General features: G+C 36.2%; 1 pseudogene; it reads left to right on the forward strand.

Moving 5' to 3' along the window:
* Positions 1-253: 253 nt before the first annotated feature.
* LOC138693830 (uncharacterized protein CG3556-like) overlaps positions 254-23,098 on the forward strand; it is a 114,403-nt pseudogene continuing 91,558 nt past the window's right edge.

Below are 23,098 nucleotides of genomic sequence, written 5' to 3' on the forward strand. Positions count from 1 at the left end.
TTTCTGGAACTCTTAAATGAACAATTATATTAATTGTTCTTATTTAATCAAATTCTTAACTCAGGGTAACTGAAATAATACGGAAATGATAAAGAATAATCTACTGTTAAGTAAATTATTACAGGATGAAATTAATAATGGACTGGAGACCCTCCTTTTGAGGTAGTGTCACCTAGAAGCAAAACTTCGTGGCATTACCAAAGTATTGCCAAGTCTTCAGATCGTGCATTCTGATGCCCAGAAACTTGCTGAGATGATAACATTTACTTCAAGTCTGGCAGAGAATGTTAGTGCTAAAGTGCGTCGGCTAGATATTGCCAGGGTGAGTGATGATTTTAAACAGAATACATTTTCTTTTCGCGAATTCAGAGAGATTACAGTTATAAGTGATTTAACATTTGAATTTCTTAGATGGATAAGGGATGACTATGGTATGAAAGGTGGATAAGAGCTGACTATTGGACGAGGGAAAAGAAATGAAGCCAATACTGAAGGAGCTGGAGAGCTCCCATCTGTAAGAGAGTGCTGAAAGATCTATGGACAAACAGAGAATAGTGTATATTGGAAATCAATGAATGTGGAGTGTTTTAAAACCCTTTTATTACATATCTGTGCATGCGTGCGTGCGTGCGTGCGTGTGTGTGTGTGTGTGTGTGTGCGTGTGTGCGCGCGCGTGTGTGCGTGCGTGTGTGTGATGTAGCCAATTTCTCTTTAATTTCCTGTCCAGTTTCAGCATTATTGTTTCTTCACCCACTCTTTCTAGCACTGCTTCATTTCTTATTTTGTCTGCTGTCTCATACAAAGTCACATTCCACCCAAAACTCTTCACTGGTCTCATAGTTCTTCTTCCAAAGTTTCGTAGAAAATGCTCCTTTTTCTATTAGAAACTTCCTTTGTCATTGCTATTCTCCTTTTGACTTCCTGGTAACGGCTCATGTTCCTACACTCCAAGTATCTGAAGCTGTCTACTTGTTACTGACTCATTTCGAATTCGCATATTTATCACCTTTATTTTTCTACCAGTAACCATGGTCTTCGTTATCTTCATTCCATACTGCTCTCAGCTCTCATTTAGCTCCATTAGCATATTCCTTATTATCATCTTCTTTTTCTACTAACAATGCCATGTCATCAGCAAATCTTATGCACTTTATTCTCATGTCAGCTGCTGTGTTGCTGTGAAGAATATTCAGAGAAGAATTTTCTTGCTACCTCGAGAGAAGGTGGGTTCATTTTGCCATGTACAATTCTCATTTTGTAGTACAAAGAAAGAACATTGAGAGTTCATATTTAATACATATTTGTACTTTTACCCCATAAAGTACTATAATCAATCGCGAATAATTTGGGTTCTTGGTGCATCCTGAAGTTTGTGGTTTAGAGAGGTTCCTTACAATTGAGACACAGAAATCAAAAACTCCCTAATTCCAATAAGCCAAATTTTACAGGAGAGACAAAAAACTTATCATCTGTCATACTAACTTTCAATATTATACATTTATCTATTAATATTGTGCAAAATTACATTTTTTATCACTTAAATACTTCAAAACCTAAATTTTTTAGATTATCTTACGCTACAATTTGAAATAAACATTGCTGGAATTAGTGATTTTCTGATTTCCACAGTGTATGAATTAAGAAAAGTGAATAAATATGAGCCATGTGAAGTAAAAAGATAAGTATATCATAATTCCCTGATGATACAATGGAATATATGAGAAAATGGAAGTTTATTATTAAGATTAACATTGCTACATTTTTTTTAAATTTCAAATATATGAGACAGAAAATCACAAATTACCATAAAGCACATCAAAATCACAAATAAAACCACAAAAAATATTAAAATGTTAACACAGTCTGATTCGTGTTACAGATTCTGTTCTCTCTCTCTCTCTCTCTCTCTCATGTTCTTCGTGTGCATCTAGATTCTAGATTGTTACTGTCCACAAACAGAGTTTGGTAATTCATCCTACTTTGCTCAGAAATAAACTGCATTAAATTTTGCAAGTCCTTTAGCTTTCTTCTTTCAATGGCAGTGCTGAATTGTACTTTAGTTGACTGGAGAATAATGCATCTGTATTGCATTTCTGGAAGTTAAATCGACTCCATATTGTGCCTTTCATAGTCTTACATGGATTTCATAGATTTCTGTGAGATTCTGAATTCCGTATCACTTTACTTAGCTGGTTGAGCGATAGTGTTGCCACCTACCGGGAAGTTAAGCTTGGAATGCAAAAACACTTTTATTCCATGGAATAAGTGGAGTTCTGACTTCCACGAGTTTTAAAACAGCCCCCAGAATGCAGATGAATGTCGAAATTTGTGTATTCTTGCCTTCCACGCATACGGGGCAAACTAAACAACACCATCCAGCCCAGAATGAATTTTGTCAAAAATTGGAGTTAGTGAATTTTTTATCTCCCTATCTCAATTGGTGATTCCTCTGGTTATGTTTATTGTGTTTTCTATATCCAAACAGTGTCAGGGGTGAAAGTTGTTCCAAATGTTGTTGTTGTTGTTTTCTAATGCCAGGCGTTTGACAATAAAGTCATTTGACCTCTTGCACTCCAATACTTTTCAAAGATATTATCATGGTCAGCCACTGAAGCACAGATTTTGAGGTGTTCCGAATCCATTTCTTGGTTTGAGTTGCACAATGGGCAGTTAGGGGACTGATATATTCCAATTCTATGTAGGTGTTTGGCCAAACAATCATGGTCTGTTGCCAATCTAAATGCAGCTACAGACGATTTTCGTGGTAAATCGGGAATTAACTGTGGATTTTGATGCAGAGAGTTCCATTTTTTCCCTTGAGATTGTGTTATCAAATTTTGTTTGTTGAAGTCTAAGTGTGTGTGTGTGTGTGTGTGTGCGTGTGCGCGTGCGTGTGCGTGCGCGTGCGTGTGCGCGTGTGTCTAATGCTCTGGATTTAACAATGAAGTCATCATCCTTCTTGCTTCCCAATATTTTGATGGAAGGTCCACAAATGTCCTAAGAGTTTCACAATTAGCCAGGTGCTCCATCTCCATGTCCTCTTCTCTGGTGCACAGTAAGCATTTAGGTGAATTCAGTACTCCAATACGATGGAGGTGTTTACTGAGGCAATCATGACCAGTAATTAATCTAAACATGGCCACGGCAGATTTTCGAGGTAGATCAGGAATTAGTTTTGGATCTTTGAATGATTCTTTCCATTTTGAATTTTGATATTTTGCCTGGTCGCTGCAACTTATTCTCTTTATGACTCGCTTTATTGATTCATATGGGAACTTGAAATTTGTTTTTAAGTTGATATAAGTTCCTTTCTTTGCTAACATATCTGCTTTCTTGTTACCGTTCAGTCCACAGTGGGCCGGGATCCATTGGAAGACCACTTTTTTATTTAGCATTTGAATTTGTTTTACCATGCAATGAATTTCTTTTACTTTTTCCATTTTAGGGGATGTAGTTGAGCTGATGGACTGGATTGCAGCTTTGGAGTCAGACTATGTTTTTGCACTGGTTTAGCCAAACAAATACATTTTGAAGTGATGTATAATGGCTTCAACTTCGCCATCAAAATTTGTTGTGTACTTGCCAACATTTTTATAAAGAGAAAAGTATTGGCAAGTAGCTCCTGCTCCAGCTCCTTCATTTTGATCCATGAGAGATCCATCAGTGTAAATGTACAACCAGTCCTTTTGTGGATATTTTCTATTAATTATTTGTAGGGCAATGGCTTTTGCTATTTCTGGATTTATATCTTTTTTGTTGAAGACTTCATCAAGATCAAGGCAGCAATCTACTTTGAAGTTATTAAGTGGATTATATCGAGACATCAAGTTTTCCTTTTCACTTCGTATTTCTAGAATTTGCTTAAGCTTTTCTACCTCTTGTATGTATCCATTTTGGGTCCTCAATGTAAATTTAGAATCTTTGTATTTACTCCATTTATCCCAATTTGGAAGCCTTCTTAATTTTTCATAGGTTAATAGGGCTTGTGTTTCAAGATCTGTTACAACTGGTTTATTAGATGTGATTATATGCATGGCTTCAATTGGAGTAGTTTTAATTGCACCAGTGATGAGACGTAAAGCTTGGTTTTGAGTGCGTTCTAATGTCTGTTTATTTGTGGTTGATGAGGTTATTAGTGCTTCACCACAGTACGTTAAGATAGGCTTTATGTATGTGTTGTAGGTTGTATTGAGTGTACTCCTTGAGCTACCCCATTTCGTTCCTGCCAGTCTTTTTAGTAATTTAAAACGATTTGTTGCCTTTGTGCTGATCTGTTCAATGTGATTTCTCCATGTGAGCTTAGTGTCGAAATGTATACCCAAGTATTTTGCATTTTCAGTTCTTTGTAACTTATCATCTCTATAGTTTAGATTTATTTTCACTTGTTTTTTTCTTAATGAGAAGAGTTGAAAATTTGTTTTCTGTGTGTTCACTGACATGATATTATTTGAACACCAGGTTTCAAGTGCCCCTAACGATGACTGGATGGAATTTTGAAGTTTCTCTACTGCGTTGGTTTTATGTGACATCCAAATAACCAAATCATCAGCAAAGAGTGCTGTTTTAGTGTCATACTTTTCCAGCTCTTGTGGTAGGTCGTTAATATATATGTTGAATAGTGTTGTGCTTAATACTGCACCTTGAGGTAAGCCCAAGTGAGTTTGTTTATATTTAGAACTTGCTGATGTATGTAGATTTAATAAATCTTTTCACAGAGTAATACGTAGATTTAGTAACAGGTCTGTAAGTAGCAGTGCTGCCCTTCTTTGCTAAAGCATCCGCATTCTCGTTTCCCAGGATTCCACAATGGGATGGTATTCATTGGAATACAATTCTTTTATTGAGTGATATTAATTGAGAGAGCATTTTAGTTATTTCTGCTGTTTGAGATGAAAGTGTGTGTTTAGAGACTATTGATAGAATAGCTGCTTTGGATTCTGAAATATAACTGCATTCCTAAATTTATTGATGTGGCATAGAAGATTCCTGAGACATTCACTTATTGCAATGATTTCTCCATCAAAACTTGTTGTTCCATACCCAAGAGATCTATAAAGTGAGAAGAGACAGCACGTAACACCTGCACCGGCACCTTGTTCTCTGGAGATCAAGGATCCGTCAGTGTATAAATGAAGCCAGTTTTGTGGAGGGTACCTAATATTAATTGTCTCTAAAGACAATTGTTTTAGTATTTCAGTGTTTACTTCTGACTTTAGTATTTCTTCTGTTAAATTTAGATTATATTCTATATTTAATAGAGTTAAAGGGTTTGGTTTAATTTGTAGGTTTTCTTTTAAATTCGGGATATTGATTTTCTGTTTAATTCTTGAACAATGGATATGAAACGTTTTTGAGTTTTCAATCTACAGAGAGGACTGTATGAATGCCAATTGTTTCCTGGTAATCTGATAAGTTTTTCATATTGAATCAGTGCTTTTTCTTCTATTGTCATTTTGATGCTGTTAATGTTAGTGAGGAATCTCATAGAATCTATTGGAGTTGTTTTGATTCCACCAGTAATGAGTCTGAGAGCTTGGTTTTGAACATATTCTATTTCGTTTATGAAAGGTGAAGTACCGGTAATTAAAATTTCTCCGCAGTATGTCAGCACTGGCTGTATAAACATTTTGTATGTAGTGTTCAAATGTGACTTTGCAGAGGCACTTCTATGACAATGAGGGGTAGAATGATGGCTGGGATAATTTTAAAGGCAGTAACCTATGATACCTAATTATTTCTTCTCTATGCATGTTAGAACAATAAGTTAACTGCAGTTTGGGGTGTGTGTCAAAGCATTTCTAGTAGAACAGAATTCATAATTAGTAAATCAATCTTTAATATCATTACTTACGGAGATTTTAATGAGTTTTGCCGTTAAGAATCTTACAGAATGTTAGCTTGCAGTTTCAGTTATGATTAAATGGTCGTATAAGACATTCTAATCAATGAATATATTATCTCGACTTACGATGTGGTTACATCATTCTCATGAATCTGTTGTAAATTAAAAATATAGTAAGTCGAATATCAACATGACATGATAAGTAAATAATTACCGTAGCTAACTAAATACCAGTAATTGAGAAGCAAATAAATACAAGTTCTTGAGTGTACATTACTGTACAGTATAGAATATGTTTTACAGTACATTAACAGTGCAGTATATGCTTTAAGTCGAAATATAGTAAGTCAAACCATCGTAAATCAAGGAACATCATTATTAACAGTTGAGAAACGGAGTATGGGTGCAAGTGTATGTAATTCAGATTATTATATATATTTACTGATTAATAAAGAGCCTTGTAGTGGCAAAAAAAAAAAAAAACCGGACCAATGGAATAATCAAAATCCCCCAAATGAACTGCTGCGCATGCCACGCCCGCATTCACAAGATAGCGAGTAATCTATTGAAATTGTTGTAGTTTCGACTGCTGACGTAGCCCATTTCGAAAGCCATTACAAAATAAGCTGGTAAAATTCATGTTCTGGGAATAATAAGTTAATTAAGTAGTAAAATATCGCTGCAATCGAAAAGTATTGGGAATAAATTTGAATAAGGAACAAAAAAAGTTTCCTTCCCAGGCAGGATTCAACCACGAAAGTCTTAGTTACCAGTTTATCTTGGCTCTGGAGTAAACAAGGCTCTGAAGTCAGCTACAAGGGTCGGTCCGGTTTTTTTTGCCACTATTGTACATAAAAACGGAAATTCACTAATAATTCATGGCACCAAAAATAAGTAGTGGAAAAACCAAATACTAAGATACGGTTAATTTATTGATTCCTTCATAACATTATAGCTTGACTTCTTATGTTCATAAGGACTGCATTTTATTCATAACTAACATATAATAATGATGATGTTCATGGCAGCATTATGACATGAAAACAAAGACTGATAAAGAGGAAGAGGTGATCATGATGGATGTGTATAAAGAGTTCAATGAGAAGATAGCAGAAAGCCACAAAATCCTGCAGTTCAAATCCCGCAAAGTTGACGCAACTACGCATTTGATATTCCAGGAGTACCTGGAGGTTGTATACCCTGTAAGTAATGGGAAGGAAAGTTCTTTCCATGACATTGATTCTTGCATGAAAGGAGAATTAAAAGTAGTGGTTTCACAGAAAGATACACGAACAGACTGATCCAAATTTTGGCATCATTTCTAATGAGAAATGTTATTACTCATGGGTTTCATACAATTGTTGTGGAGATGTAATATAATACCAATTTGTAAAATCTTTCACAGCTCTGATTTAGCTTTTGTATGTTCACAGGTTGTCTCATGCTTGCTCAGGGGAAATTATGTATATAGACGAATCCAAAATTTTCAGTTTGCATAAATATTCAACAAGACAGACGTGTTCTATTTCTAAATTAACTGTTGCTACTTCTTTCCTTGGTTTAAATACGTTTTCCTTGCAAATTTTTTGTCCAGTGGTTCCTTCCCTTACCTTACACGAGTTTTGTGTAATAAAAGTAGTTTTATTGCATTTCATTTTTAATGTTATAATATATTATAATAACGACATTTTCTACTTAGAATACAAATTGGACTGAAAGATATTTCTGTATTAAGTGTAAAGTGAACAACCATAAGAAGCATTGATTGTTTATGTGCAGGCTAATCAGCCAATGGTACCAAGTGATCTGCAGGGCGAGGCATTCAGCCATGTGTTTGGCACCAATACAAGTGAACTGGAGCATTTACTGTGGGGTCTTGCTGGCTAGACCTGTCTGCTGGTGCAAAGTCGAGGTGCGTACCAAAGATTCAAAAGGGAGATGTCTGGGCTGGTATTTTTACTATTTAACATTTTCAATTAATACTCATGCTATAAATAGGGGTGTGATTTTTTAGTATTAACAATATACACGAAATGTGTTAAAAACTTAATTCTATGCATGGAACTTGCAATTCCCTTAATGGAAGTACAAAATTAAGTGGAATATATCCGCGAAACTTGTAGAAATCAATGAAATTACTTCAATAATCATGATATTTTCAATAAAAAGCAGGTTTCGTGGAGAATTCGCACGAAAAAAGACTCTGTCTTTCAAACAAAACGTAATTTTTTTTCGTTACAAGATATACATGAACATTTCTATATATAGGAAAACAGTGTAGTCTACAATTTCATCACATAAGGTGAGGTTAACATTTCTTTTTCTAAATGTGCTGTGTTGTATAAAAATTTAAGTACTGTACAGTGAAACCACTCTCTTATTCATTTATATAGTTTTCTCAAATATGCTACATTTTTTGTTCGTAGAGTCCTGGGAACAGGTCAAACAAGGGTTGCCACCTTTCAAAAGTCAGAAGTAGGGACATTTAATGCAACTATTCGGGGTAGGGAATGGGAGTGGTCCTTCCATGTATGTAGTATCAGTCCTAATGAAAAGTGATTCATATGTGTATGTGTATAATGGATAAAGATAAAGCATAAAGAATTGTGACCAATTTAAATAACATATTATTGTAATTAGAGTTAAGAATTTTAGATGCTGCGCCTTAATTTATTTTTTTCTGTTGAAATCCCCAAATTGACTTGTCTTGCAAAGAAAACATGAAATAAACTTCCCCAATTGTGTTTTAGTTGCACCTTTTGTCAATGTCACTATCTTTTTGTGCTTTTATCATTTTTTTTTTTTTACAGAACATTGCATGTTTATCAGCAAACTGGACATTAAATCCCAGTGCAGGGAATCTAAATAATTTAAATACAAGTGTATTGGGTTAATTCAACTGAATGTCAGAAAGTAAATTACGTAATAACAAATAATAATAAATAACACAAAGGTTTTTTTTTTCTCTCCCCCCAAACTGAAATACGAAGGGTTGAGGCAGATAAAAATAAACACATCTTACCTGTAACAAGTCTAAGAAATTTCATGCCGCCACCATCTGTTGTGCTCAATGTGCTGACCACGGTTGTGTACTATCACCCGACAGCACAGTTTCCATTGAAGCAGGCTCCTCCTGATATGAGCAAGGAAAATATCTTGCCACACTTCTCTACAGGCTTTCCATAGGCCTCCTACTAGAAAGGTCTCTCTTTGGTAGACCAAAGGCACAGAAAGGATCATCAATATTCCAGATTCAGCTTCCATTTGGCAGTAGAACAGCAGCGATAATTTCACAGTATGGCTGGATGCCTTGTCCATATGAATGTTTATGTTACTAGGATCTCTGCCATAAAGCCATGGGAAGGTACACTGGTCTCAACACCTCCTCTTGGAAGTAAACTGCATTGACCTTTGCTCTGCTGGCCACTCTCTTAATTTTCAGCTGACTCCGGGAGCAATAACCAGCCACCACCATAAACCCTGTAGAAAACTTTTCCTTGGATTGTCGTATGAAATTAGAGCGGCCTTTTTTTGTCCACATTTCTATTAAAATATGATTCGAGGTTTATTGGTATCATCAAGATAGATCCATGCTTCATCTAATATCACCACCCATTGCCATCTGTCACCTGCGAGATGCTGTTCATACAGCTTTCTTGTGTTTGTTAACCGCTCTTGAATGTGTTTCCCAGGCGATGATCATATGCTTTGATTTTCATGGATAATGTGTTCGACAGTTCGGGGAGATATTACTTTTCTTCTAGCAATGTTTCTTTGGGTTGGAGTATTTTCCCTCAGATCTTCAGACCTCACTTCTTTAATTATGCTTTGGGTGGGAACTCTGGTTCTTTTAATTTTTTCTCTGAAAGTAGTTGTGCACGAAAATACGAAAGGGGGAATACCTCTCCCCATTCTTTCTTCACATTTTCTCTGCCATCTAGTGATTGCAGACCAAATCGCATCTCATCAGTGATTGATGCTTGCTTTCACTTTTGCATTGTCCAGTCATATTTTCTCGCACGATTCTGTTGAGTGAGTTTTGGACCCTTGGCATCTCTTCTGGAGAGATCAGCTTCTTGCAATTTTTTCAGGCAGTTCTCTTACAGATTTTGGGCCTTCTAACTTGCTGAAGTCGATTTCAAGCTTCAGTAGCAGTGGTTTGCTGGTTGCAGAGAAACTGTAGCTATAGGAACTAAAACAGATGTTGCTCTTTCTTATTCTGATCACCTTTGAGTAGGGTAATTTTCTCTATATCTTCGTATAGTCCTAAAAATCGTGAAAGCAGTAGTTCCCAACACTTTTGCATATTAATAAATCTATATTACATCAGTATCTGCAAAAGGGTATCTGTCGGATAAAGGGGGGAGAGCCATTAATCCTTTCCATTGAAGGCCCTAAGAACCAACCTGGACAAATACCTAATGTCCCATCCCTACCTTCCCGTGGTGCAGCTGTTAGTAAGCATAATTTTACAAGCTGAACTAAAGGGAGGGGCTACTCATCAGCTTGATGAGTTAATGACTGAATTTGGTATAATTTTCCTCTATTCAATACCTAATTCCCTCTTTACCCTTTCCTATCCAGTCCTCTGACTGAACTCTTACTTTCTTCGACCCCGACGGCTTTAGAGCATTCGAGGCCTAGGGATACATTTCACTTTCCTTCCTCCTCTTTCTACTTTTCTGTTCCTAGTGCTGACCTGCTATGGCACTAAAATCGTCCTCCAGTGGCTTAAGGAGGGAAAGCTGGTGATCAACAAGATCTCCCAGCTAGGTCCAATGGACCCGTCGACCAACAGCAGGTGTGGTCCTCCAGACATTCTGGGGGTTGTGTGTGAATGAAGTAGCCACCAAAACGTTAAAATATGGTGTTCACTTAAATCGGCTACAACTTGCCATTTTCAAATATTGGAGTGCAAGAGGTCAAATGACTTTATTGTCAAACGCCTGGCATTAGAAAACAACAACAACATTTCTATATATTTGACCCTTCAGTATTATGTGCCTGTGACATTTGGCAACAATGTATGCACAGTTTCAAGGACTACTTCCAGGGAACACCGCAAGCAGACAATGGTCATTTCTCTTTCCCGCAACAACTGCCTTTCCATTTAACATGGAATAAGCATATTTTGGCTGTCTGAGAAAATTGCTCCAATGTCTGGTATTTTGAAATTTAATTACCTTACTCGCTTTCCCCCAATTTTATAATTAAATGATCTGATTTATTTCTGCAGAATTATACAGGGTATTTCAGAAGTAATGTTAAAAAATTAAGGATGAGAAGTAAAAACGAAAAGAAGCAAAAAAGTTCCAGTAAACATAGGTTCGCAAATTAACCCTTTACGAGATAATGCCATTTTTTTGCTGCTTGGGACTGCCAGTGAACCGAGCACCTGGACATGGTTAAATACAAAATTCATGTTTTGTACTCTTCCTTCTAAGTGTGAGATGATATATAAATAGACGATATCGTAAACAGTGGATGGGTAATTGAGGATCTGCATCTAGATCACTGGATTTAAATTCTTTGGATTTTTGTGTGTGGGGTTATGCAAAAAGCCTTGTTTACACAATAGACATCACCACACCTGAAGAATTGCAGCATCGGATTGTAGATGTCTTCCAGCAAATGAAGAATGGCCCAGAACTGCTCGAGCACATTCTTGGGTCTTTGCAGAGAAAATTAGACAGATGCATTCAAGTGCATGGTCAGTATTTTGAATACCTGCTGTAAAATTATTCAGTATCATGTTCATACTGTACTGTACCTTGTTTATCTACAAACTTTACTGTTGTTCAAACAAAAAAGTTTCTTTTGTGTGTGTTTAATTAGATTTCTATGGTGTTGAAGCCAAAATTATGAATTTTATTGTCTCTTGATTGATAAATAAAATTGAATTATCATTGCGTTTGCTGGAATTAGTACTTAGTAATCAGTGGGCCCCAACCTGCACAAAATGGCATTATCTCATAAACAGTTAATTTGTGGATCCATGTTTACTGGAATTTTTTGCTTCTCTTCGTTTTTACTTTGCATCCCTAAATTTTTTACCATCACTTTTGAAACATTCTGTATATGGATATATGTGATATATGTACAGTTAACACTAAATAATGGTTTCTGTAAAATTATCTTTAATATATCTTGGGAGTCAGTGTTCACAAAGCTTGTATCATTTCCAAAGCACATAGGATGGGTCTGTTCTATACAGGATTGTCAGATGTCTAAACATGCTTGGATTTTATTTTGCATGAAAAGAGCTCCTTGTATTGAGAATTATTGTGGTAGAATATCGTAATATAAGTATGGAAACTTAATAGATTTTATTTTTTCTGATACGTACACATGCACACACTCGCACATGCGCGTGCATGCACTCACTTGTGTGCACGCACACACACACACACAAGTATACTGTGTAAGATTGACAATCATTCTAATAACCTAATGAAATTCTAGAAACATTTTTTCCTTCTTAAAGAATTCACTAATAGACTTGTTGCTAATGTGTGCTTGGTATATTGTGGTCAGTTCATTAGTTCTTTTAGCTTCTGCGTTTACCACTATTCAGAATTCTGGTAGCAAAGTGAATGAGAACATATGTTTCTCTCTACCTTGTACTGTCTAAAATTATTGCACATGCATGAGAATTGTTAATGTCTGGCAATCTGATCTACATTAAAATAGTTATCAATTTATCCACACATACCAGTTGTCACAATAATGACATTCTAATTTAAATACAGTGTTGCTAGAAAGTTTAGGGACACCTTATAATTCTTATGAAATGCTGTCATGGCCTTAAATTAGTAGAGAAACTAACTATGTTTTTAACTGTTGATTAACAATAGCAAAGACTAATTTTTAGTGCAGTTTCGGTATTTATATGATGACTGTTAGTCCTTATCGAGAATTTATAAGTTTTTCAAACAAAATAAACAGTCTTACATTTTCAGTATTTTACTAAATCTACTCTGTGAAAAGATTTATTAAATCTACATACTTAGACTTCAACAAACAAAATTTGATAACCCAATCTCAAGGGAAAAAATGGAACTCTCTGTATCATAATCCACAGTTAATTCCCGATTTACCACGAAAATCGTCTGTAGCTGCATTTAGATTGGCAACAGGCCATGACTGTTTGGCCAAACACCTGCATAGAATTGGAATATATCAGTCCCCTAACTGCCTATTGTGCAACTCAAACCAAGAAATGGATTTGGAACATCTCAAAATCTGTGTTTCAGTGGCTGACTATGATAATATATTTGAAAAATATTGGAGTGCAAGGGGTCAAATGATTTTGTCAAATGCCTGGCATTAGAAAACAACAACATTTTCAGTATTAAAGTTGAAAATGAATACTTACTCGCTTTTAAGGAACCCGGAGGTTCATTGCTGCCCTCACATAAGCCTGCCATTGGTCCCTGTCCTGAGCAAGATTAATCCAGTCTCTATCATCATATCCCACCTCCCCCAAATACATTTTAATACTATCTTCCCATCTACGTCTCGGCCTCCCCAAAGGTCTTTTTCCCTCTGTCCTCCCAACTAACACTCTATATGCATTTCTGGATTCGCCCATACGTGCTACATGCCCTACCCATCTCAAACATTGAAAATGAATGAGTAACCTAATTAATTGGTGCACTATTCTCAACTGTTGCTGGATGATGTAGGATATATTACTCTTTAAATTAGTAAAGCTCAAATATTTGTAAAAAATTTCTTTGTGAATGTCCTAGCACTTTCTAAGGTTTGAAGTTTTAAAAAATGGGGACTTTTGTTAATAGTCGGTTCTTCTGTGACTGCTGAATAGAGACAGTACAGTAATAGTTATGAGGTTTGCACAGCTGCGCCTCCCTACCACTGTAATCCCAAGGAACGCAGCTCCATTCAAGAGTTACAGATGAATCAACCAATAACAAAATGTCCCCTTTTTTTTTTTAAACTTAAAACTTTAGAAAGTGCTAGGACATTCACAAAGAAAAGTTTTTTTACAAATAGTTGATCTTTACTAATTTAAAGAGTAATATATCCTACATCATCCATCAACAGTTGAGAATTATGCACCGATTAGTTATTAATTCATTTTCAACTTTAATGCTGAAAATGTAAGACTGTTTATTTTGTTTGAAAAACTTATAAATTCTCGATAAGGACAACAGTCCTTATTATAAGGATTATAAGGTAACAGAATTATAAGGTGTCCCTAAACTTTGTAAAAACACCATATACTTGTAGTCAGGTACAGTTTTGTAAGAAAGGAAAGGAAGTTTATGCTTTGTTATTTTTCATTTGTTTTTTCTCGTTTTAAGCAAAAGGCAGAGAAATATTAATGAACACGAAGGACCTCGTGGAGAAGATGAATTTTCAAGTTATTTATGGTGACACAGATTCGATCATGATCAATACAAACTGTCTGGATTACGATCAAGTCTTCAAGATAGGCCACAAGTATGTACAATCATCTCATTAAGACTTAGATATGCAACATATTTTGGAATGCGTAAATTAAACTATGATTGTAGGAGATACTTTCATCAATTGACACTTGGAAAAGTGTTTAATATGCAAGGTAATTCGAACAAACCATGTTATATGAACACTGTAAAAATCCATATGTTGTACTATGAATCAAGCTTGTAACATGTTTTCATCTTAATAAATAGCGTGGCCAGACTAAGGAGAGTGAGATTCTGCTGAAACGTGAAATACAGAGAGGTCAGGTCTGGTGACATCAGTTGTCGATAAGTAGCTTAACAACCATTTTGTGATGTTACATTGGAAGAGGTCCCATTAGAGACCAGGCGATGAATGTATTATCAACATGATGGTGTCTCCCTTCACTTTCCTCGTGTAGTAGCAGTTCACTTACGAAAGTACAGACTTGAGAACAATTAGTTGCTGATATTGTGAACACTGCTGTGCTTATCAACTAGACTGAGCTATGAAATGCTATGCTAGTGATTCACATCTGTGCCACAAAGTGCATGAAGTGGAAGGAGGAATATTTGAAAATGTGCTTTCAAACTGAAATTTGCTTAGTTTCTGTTTAATACCAGTACAGTATTTTTAATAATCTTTCCATGGATGAATATATAATAGGATGCGAAACTTACTGAGTTTTCCGTAACACATGCTAGAGGTGCTAATGTAGAAACTGATCTTGCTACCATTTGTTGGACGGTGGAAAAATTATTACATCTAGCAACGCACCTGGTGACGAAAATGTTAAACTATGCAGAAAATATTCCTTCTCTTCCACCCTCATCGATATTCTCAACTAACCCACTTTAAAATAAAACATTTACATTTTTATTTCTCACACCATCTTCCACTGAAAATTCTTACCAGAGCCAGCAGGAAGAGTAAAGAGATGATCTTTTTTACACTACCCAATTAAAATATAACCAAACAGAGACAGAAAATTAAGCAAAAGGTTAGATAATTGGGATTGTATTCTTTGGGTATTTAGTGTACAGCGCAATGGAAATTCTGCAAAAACTACTTACATAGTTCAATTTATTATATTACTATTACTTTACAATACATTCAACAACACTATTTTTACAACGTCCATAAACATCACTGTTTAACATACAGTGCTTATACACACATTTAATATCACTTTATGTCCACTCATTAGCAAGTTTCTGGTTGCCATTTTGTCTTCTCTAGCATCGTCTGTTCGTCTCGAACGAACAGATAAATAAAGAACTCTGGGTAATCTACCCAACACGTAGTTCTAATGTTCACCACACACTACGTCGGGCGCTGATCATCTTATTTGAACCCCCTTCTGTCAGATGGTGCTGACTGCAGTTTCGCATCCTATTAAATATTCATCATGATCTTTCTGTGTAGTTTTAATTGATTCCCATTAATTCTCTTCACAACTGCTTCTACTTTCTTAGGATTGGAATAGCTGTAGTTCCTTAAATATTCATCATCGTATGTATGTTCATGTGACAGTTTTTCTCACAATGACCTATAAACTGATTCCTAATGCATGGGTCATGAATCATCCTGCATAGTACAACTTCTCTTTTACACTTCTCAAGGGACCAGGGGAAACATGGTGTAAATTGAGGGAAAGTGCAAATCCAAGGAAATGATTTTATATAAAATTACAGTAACTTACAGATTTCATAATAACTCACTTACAGCAGTGGCGTGCGGATCCTATTGCATTAGGGTAGGCTCTTCATGTTTGCATGCTACATAGGTATACAACTTATAATATCTCGAACATATTGATAATAATTTTATATTTGATATAATTTTAGTGAGTTCTGACATCAAACCAGAGCAGCAGCCAGAAGGAGGGTAAGAAAACGGAAACCTTCGGAAACTAATGATAAAATAAATTAGTAATTAAATAAATCATACCTTATTTACTTTAAGGTGAACTCCATTTTGCGTCCTTTTTAGAAAACTCCTCAATGACATCGCTGTGGAATGTAGGGGATTTTCGGATTTCTTTCAGCTTTTTCTTCTCAATGGACATCAAGGCTAGACTACTCAATCTTTCTTGCCCTTGAGTTGATCTTTGAAATGATTTAATCTGCTTAAGGGCAGAAAATGACCTCTCAGTAGATGCAGATGTGCTTGGTATGGTCAAAACCAGTAGGGTCAATTTGTACAATTCGACAAATGCGGTGTGGAGTTCTTTTGATTTTAAATGTGTTAGCAGTTCATGAGGGTATCTTCCACGAAACTCCTCCATTGAATATAGGACTGTCAGTTCATTTTTTAGACGGACTATGTCAAACATTGCACTGTACTTTACATTCAGCACATCCAGGGAGGAATTAGGAAAATTTAATTTATAAGACTGAAATTTGGTTGGATCAAGCAATGAAATGATTTCCAACTGAGGGAGATTTCCAAACTATCTGTAATATCGTCGTGTGAATGCAAGAACTAGGTAACTTGATTTTTCATATTTTGTGACATTGCCTATTTACTTATTTATTGCACTAAGGAATAAGTCTCGTTTTCATTCACCTATTTGTTATATTGGAAAATAGATGTCGCTGGTATCGTTCAATCAGGTACCAAGTTCTTGCATTACATTTTGTGCGATTTTTGCTATGCTATAAAAGAGCTAACTAAAAAACGCAAATTTCGAGTTACCTAGTTCTTGCATTCACACGACAATATGGTTTGTCACATTGTCTATTATTTCAAAAAATATTCTCCTGTATTTTATGACATCATTTTCTTTTTCGCTGCACTTCTTCACATTCGACTTCATTACAAATGCATCAAATCTGTCTCTCTCGTGTAGAACAATACGTTTTGTTTCATTAAACTTTTCTACACAATACAGAATATCCAAATGCTTCGTTTGAAGAATGTTGTACAGAATATCAGTGTATGCAAAGATCTTTGATAACACATTTAGAAGAAATTTGGTCTCAAACTCTGAAAGGAAAGACAAATATCCACGCGCAAGAGCAACAGTTTCACTTTCCCAGTCTGATGAGTTGTTGAGTATATTTTTAAAAAAGTCCACCAGCAATTCACGGTTCTCCTTTACAACATTGACTATTCTGGAAGAGAAATTCCATCTTGTGGGTGCATTTCTTGGAATTATTCTGTTGGAATATTCAGTAAGAGCATGCACACGTTTTGTAGACTTGGAGAAGAAGCTACTTACTCCATTCAATGTTTGAAAAAAGATCCGGCACTCCTTAATACTCATAGCTGACTGAGATAAGACTAGATTTAGGACATGACTGAAACAATGAACAAATAGAGCTCTAGGATAAATGTCTTGAACTTTGGTTGTAAGTCCATTAATTTCTCCAACCATCACTGCCGCACCGTCATATGTTTGACCAACTAATTTGTCTCTGATATCATAAGATGCCACTATGTCCATTACATGATTAAATAAACCATTAGCGGATCTATCTGCACTCACATCAGTGAAGGAAATAAACGTTTCTTGAACCTATGCTGTCTGGTCATGGACATACCTGAGAGTGGTGGATAGTTGTGATTTGTTGCTTACATTGGATGTTTCATCTAAAGTAATTGCAACATGCTGGGCCATGGAAATGTCATTCTTAATAGATTCCATCAACACGCCACTGATAGCAGTTATCAGGTCATTTTGAATTCTGTTCGATGTTAAATGTTAAAATGTTATGTTTTATTTAACGACGCTCGTAACTGCAGAGGTTATATCAGCATCGCCGGATGTGCCGGAATTTTGTCCCGCAGGAGTTCTTTTACATGCCAGTAAATCTACTGACATGAGCCTGTCGTATTTAAGCACATTTAAATGCCATCAACCAGGCCCAGGATCGAACCCGCATCCTTGGCATAGAAGGCCAGCGCTATACCAACTCGCCAACCAGGTCGACAATTCTGTTCGATGTGCCCTTAAATGTTGCAGACGACTCTAGATGTTCTCGAAGAGTAGTGTCGTAGCTGCTCAACAAATGTAAAAGTTCTATATAGTTGCCTTTGTTAAGTGAATCTTCACTTTCGCCATGCCCTCTGAACGGCAGTTCTTGCATGGCTAAGAAGCACGTTGCGTCGATTAGGCGTATCAATATTTCTCTCTTCTTCTTCACCATTTCGGAAGCGCCAGCACTGGTCTTCCCCCACAGTTACAATTTCAACTTTTTCGCTAAATGATCTACAACCGAAAGGCTTTTTAAAAATCTGTTCAATTATACAGTGATCTTCTGCCATATTACAACAATATCGCACTAGTTATACCTCACTTTGTTCAAATAAACTCTATAACACACTCACTTTACCACCAGAAGTTCAAATAAACACTATAATACAGTAATTTCATCACCAAAGCGCTTTCAATAGCGCCTACCAGCCTAGCGTATTACGGCAATGGGTAAGACACGTAAATCAGGGCGCATGCGCCAGCTGTTCTAATGTACTGACTACGAAGGGGAACACTACGCTCACTGCAGGGCCGGGTAGGCTGTGGTGCCAGGAGCTCCACTCTCCAGTGACGAAAGATGACGCGAGGGTGAGCACACAGCGGAAAATAATTCAAATGCGACGTACAGTACCAGCCAAAAGGAAATGAAAATAGGATGCCAAGCCAAAGTTTGCTGAAATTAGTTAAGGACTCTGCAGACTTTCTTAAATTAACAGTATTACTTTTAAATACAAATTTAATAAATTTCTTTCTGTCTGTCTGGGTAGGCGCAGCAGACCTAGCCTACCCAGAATGCACGCCACTGTAACTTGCTGCATACAAAACACGTCGAACGCATTCAATTGCGTTGATTTCATGGAAAGATAATTTGGGATGGCGAATTTCTTTTTCATTTCTGAAAAATGTGAAAGAATGACAATAAAAAGAGAATTACTTCGAGAAACCAATCTACAGTACATACAGGATGATTCATAAATTCCTACTAGGGTTCGGAAATCGATACCACAGTTATCATAAGACACAGTAGAAGCAATCGACTCACATTTAGTGAATTTTAAGACACTGGAAATTTTTTACTTTTCACCAGTGAACGTCATGTTTTCGTTATAACTTCCCACCTAGTGGTTAAATTTATAAGTATACTATGGAACCTATTACGAATACAAACTTGGTTAGATTATTATTTACCGATATGAGTGTTTTTGCTGTGTAGGTTATGGTTATTGAGCTATCAACTTACGAAACCCCGGAGGGATTTATAAATCACTCTGTATAGCGTTTTTTTTTTACCAGGAATTTGACTTGCACCCGCTGACGTTTGAAACCAGTTCCTTGTAGTGAAGCCAGAATTCTTAATTTTTTCGAGTGAAATCCATTACTGATAGGCGATCAGCAATTCAATAGGACTCGCTGTGAAAAGCTTTAGATGATCGAACCCAGGTCCTTGGTTCTACATACCAAACGCTCTAACCAATGAGTTACGCAGAAGTTCAGTTCACAGCACCGGATTGAATCCCCCTTTTCTAGTGTTTTCCTTTGTGGCCTTACACCATGTTCAACATATAATATGTTGAGATATATTAAGTCAACTGCCATTATACAAGGAGCGCACTCAATTGAGTGGCTTGGTGGCCGAGATTCCACAGTATTATGCACTGTTGGGCGAAGAATCTACGTAAAGATTGGTTTTTAGTCCTACAGAATTTATCTGTTATGGTAACAATGGTTATTAGAGGAGAAAAATTAGCTCCAGCGCCGGAGATCGAACCTGGGTTCTTGGTTCTATGTACCAAGCGCTCTAACACTGAGCTGCATATATACTGTGGAATCCCGGCCACCAAGTCACTAAGTTGAGTGCGCTTCTTGTATAATGGCAGTTGACTTAATAGTCAACATATAATATGTCAAACAAGAGGTACAGCCACACGAGCTACATTTGTAGCAAGTTTTCTGCGACAAATGTAGCTGAATTATAGACTGCATTGAGTTAAATGCAAGTGGCCACACGGAGCAGTAAATGTAGCAAGTTTGGCGCATCCCAAGGTTGTGTCGCAACTCGAATGGGTCCCGGTCCATTTCTTCTGTGACATTTACTGCTGTTGGGTGGCTACACGTGCAGCTACAAATGTCGCTGAGATGTGCGGTATGTCAGTATGTTTGTCATTTCGTTACATATTGTAGCCAGGTCATCATTCCTTGTAACCTGGAAGTATATGACTTCTCTGCCTTCGGTTTTCTTCGCATAATTGTTGCATCCAAACACGGCACAATCTGGCATTTTGTAGTTATTAAATCATACGTAGGAAAATCTTGTATAAACTTTTTATATACATTTCTTAATTTTACAATAATAACAATAATAATGATAATAATAATAATAATAATAATAAAAATAATAATAATAATAATAATAATAGCAAGCAATGATCAGCGATAAAGTCATTAATAAAGTGATATTCGTGTGTCTCTTTATTCAACGAAAAACTTTCAATTTATTTAAATATCCTGTAAAGTTATTCTACAAAAATTTCCTCTCATTAGACTACCCGCACGTAATAACAATCCATTATTAGTATAAAGTTAAAGTTTAAAAATATGGATTTCATAATAAGAAATTCCTAGTAACTAACAACAATGTTACTTCGTTCAAGGAGGAAAATTATTGGTCACGAATAGGCCTAACGTGTCAGACGCTTGTCCCAAGTTTTATATTATTACTAGCCGAAAGCACCCAGCGTTGCCCGGGTTTTCCTTCCTGCTTCTATTTTTAATTAAACTGCCAAATGCCTGCCAGGGTTAATTCAATTTAAAACAGTTGTAAATCAGGCACCGAAAAGAAAACATTTCATCATGTGCCTGACGTTAAACTGTTGTTTTAAATTTGTTTATTTATTTATTTATTTATTTATTGTTATTTATTTATTTGTTTTTATGTATTTATTTATTTATGTTGTTGTTGTTGTCTAGTGCCTTACATCTGGCAATGAAGCCATTAGCAGTCGTGTTTTCCAATACTTTTGAACTGTAGTTTCTTCTGATCTTAATGCTTCACAGGTCTTCAAGTGATCTTCATTCATTTCTGCTGGATCGTTACACAGGACACATATTGGTGAAGCTGAGATACCTATTCTGTAGAGATGACTTGCTAGACAGTCATGATTTGTCAGTAGTCTGAAGGCTGCAACTGCTGTTTTCCTTGGTTTCTGAGGGATTATATCTGGGTTGGAAAGTAGTGTAATCCATTTTTTGTCTTTAGCATTTGATGCTATTTCTTGTAGGTATGAATGAGAAAATTTTGTAGTGATAAAGCGTTTTATTGAGGAATATGAGAAATTAAATTTAGGCTTTTGTTTTATTGTTGTGCCTTTCTTTGCAAGTGTGTCTGCGGTTTCATTCCCCATGACTCCACAGTGTGCTGGAATCCACTGGAGATGGACAATCTTATTAACTTTTTGGAGTTGTGTTACATTTTGTAGCATTCTCTTATTTTTGTTGACTTCTTTGTAGCATTTGAACATATTCCCTGAATTGCAGCTTTACAATTTGAAAGAATTACTGTCTTGTTATATTTATTTAAGGGAAGATTTAATAATTGTCGGAGAGCAATGTGTATAGCCTCTATGTCACCATCATAATTTGTTGTGTCTCTGCCAACAGAATGATAAAAGGAAAAATGTGTACATGTAACCCCAGCTCCAGTAAGGTTTTCTGTGGTGGATCCGTCGGTATATATATGTAGCCATTCTTCTGTAGGGTATCTAGTATTGATCGTTTCCAGTGCTAGAAGTTTTTGTATTTCTTTTGGTGTGTCTGATTTACTTATTTCCTCTGTTAATTCCAAACTGAAGGTAGGTTGCAATAATTCCAATGGATTTTCTCTTATGATGAGTACATTTTCTCTGATGTTAGGAATGTTCAATTTGGATTTAATCTGTGTTACCTTTTCTAGGAAACTACTATGAGTTTTAAGAATTGAAGAAGGGAGGTTCTTTCCTGTCCATTTAGAGTTTGGCAGTCGTAACATTTTCTCATGTTGGAGCAGTGCTTGTTCTTCTATTTTTGTTGTTATTGATGGGATCCGTGTTAAGGTAAGCATGGCATCAACAGGTGTGGATTTAACTGCTCCAGTGATTAGACGAAGAGCCTGATTTTGTAGTTGTTGATGTTAGCATTTGCTGCTGTTATTAATGCTTCAGAACAGTACAAGAGGTTTGGTTTAATATACATTTTAAGGACTCTCCTTGAGCAGCCCAATTTAGCACCAGCTAACCTTTTCAGGATTTGCAGTTTCTTTTCAACCTTTTCTGAGATGTTTGTTATATGAATAATTTCGAGGGAAAAATTGTTCCGGGGCCGGGTATCGAACCCGGGACCTTTGGTTAAACGTACCAACGCTCTCCCACTGAGCTACCCAGGAACTCTACCCGACACCGATCCAATTTTTCCTCTATATCCACAGACCTCAAAGTGGGCTGACAACCGTCAAGCAACCAACATTTGAGTGCACACTAACTCTGTGTGACTTTAAATTGTGGTTTTCTGTTACGTACAGTGACGTGTATTATGCAAATTAAGCTTTCAGGAGTTAAATTTATAACTATACTATCACACCTATTACGAATACAAACTTGGGTAGATTATTATTTACTGATATGAGTGTTTTTGCTGTGTAGGTTATGGTTATTGAACTATCAACTTCCGAAACTCCGGAGGGATTTATAAATCACTCTGTATAGCATTTTTTTTTACTAGGAATTTGGCTTGCACCCGCTGAGGTTTGAAACCAGTTCCTTGTAGTGAAGCCAGCATTCTTAATTTTTTTCTTCGAC

The sequence above is a fragment of the Periplaneta americana genome, unplaced genomic scaffold (genome assembly GCF_040183065.1).
Source record: "Periplaneta americana isolate PAMFEO1 unplaced genomic scaffold, P.americana_PAMFEO1_priV1 scaffold_22, whole genome shotgun sequence".
In the NCBI taxonomy this organism is placed as follows: domain Eukaryota; kingdom Metazoa; phylum Arthropoda; class Insecta; order Blattodea; family Blattidae; genus Periplaneta; species Periplaneta americana.